The sequence below is a fragment of the Schistocerca serialis genome, chromosome 9, assembly GCF_023864345.2.
Source record: "Schistocerca serialis cubense isolate TAMUIC-IGC-003099 chromosome 9, iqSchSeri2.2, whole genome shotgun sequence".
NCBI lineage: Eukaryota > Metazoa > Arthropoda > Insecta > Orthoptera > Acrididae > Schistocerca > Schistocerca serialis.
Window position 1 is genome coordinate 460217182 of NC_064646.1, and position 1585 is coordinate 460218766.

The following is a 1585-nucleotide window of genomic DNA, read 5'->3' on the forward strand; positions in this document are numbered from 1 at the left end:
ATATTTCATCGCAGGTGACCTTAATTGCAAACATGCGGCCTGGAATTCATTGGTCACCAATCGTAATGGGCGCCTTCTACTCCAGGCCACTGAAGAGGTGAACGCGTATGTCTGTGGGCCCGTGGAGCCGACGTGTTATCCTAGCAGAGGGAGGCCCGACATTCTTGACATCGCCATTACTCGGGGACTTAATCAGTTCCTGACTGCTGAAGTCCTTCACGAACTGAACTCCGACCATCTGCCCGTTCTCTTTCAACTGGACGTCGCCCCGGCGCAGAGTCCGGGCCACCTCAATTTCAACCACACGGATTGGCCCTGCTTCCAGCGACGAGTTACTGCAGCCCTGCAGCGACAGGTGGATGGCGTCGGCGTTCACGAGGCCTCTGCAGCCCAGTTTGCTGATACACTCACCGCAGCTTTGGTGGGAGCGACGCCCCGCCCGCGCACCAGCACAGTCGCATCTTCCGCTCTCCCGGCGGAAATCCTCCAGGACATCCGCACACGTAATCGCCTCTGCAAGGAATGGCGTGTGACCAGGGACCCACAGCTGAAGCGCCACATCAACAGCCTGCGCCGTGACATCAAGGCCGCAATTGTCCAGCATAAGAATCGCCGCTGGGCTGAGAAACTGCAGGCGTTCACCCCTGACCCCATGCACTGGAATGCAGTCCGCTTTTTTACGAAGCGCAGGACACGGATGCCCCCTCTTGCAACACCGACTGGGACGGCCTATCTACATGAGGATAAGGCGAATCTCCTTGCGGACATCTTTCAGGAGAATTTTACCCCCCTTCAAGAAGATGTGGACCAGCTACACGTCGACCAGGTTGACGCAGCAGTGCAGACCATCCTCCACGGGGACGGGGAGGAGGACCGTGACGACATACCACCTATTTCAGTGGCCGAAGTCCGTGCAAGCATCAAGGCTCTCCCGGCGTCCAAGGCTCCAGGTGTTGACGACATTACCGGCCGGGTCCTGAAGAACCTGCCGCTCCTGGCTGTGGTTCATCTCACTGCCATCTTCAATTGGGTTCTGCGGACTCGCACCTACCCTGCAGCGTGGAAGCACTCCATCGTTATTGCTGTTCCTAAGCCGGGCAAGGATCGGAAGGACCCAAAATCCTACCGGCCTATCAGTTTGCTTCCGCACATCAGCAAGCTGTTTGAGCGGCTTCTTCTTCAGCGACTCCGGACCATCCTGGATATTCGGGAAATCCTCCCCCCGGAACAGTTTGGATTCCGCAGCGGCCACTCCACGACCCAGCAGATTGTACGTGTTGTGGAGTACATCACTCGCGCCTTCAACAACCGGGAATACTGTGGAGCGGTTCTTCTAGATGTCACGAAGGCCTTTGACAGTGTTTGGCATGCTGGACTTCTCTGGAAGATGGACCACCTTGGGTTTCCCCGAGCGTACGTGCGCCTCATTGCGTCGTACCTGCAGCACCGTACTTTCGCTGTCCGCGTTGATGCGGCTCTCTCCACTGCCAGACCTATCGTCGCCGGGGTGCCGCAGGGCTCCGTCCTGGGCCCCGTCCTTTATACTATATTTACCTCGGACCTTCCGACGTCGCCCCGAGTGGAG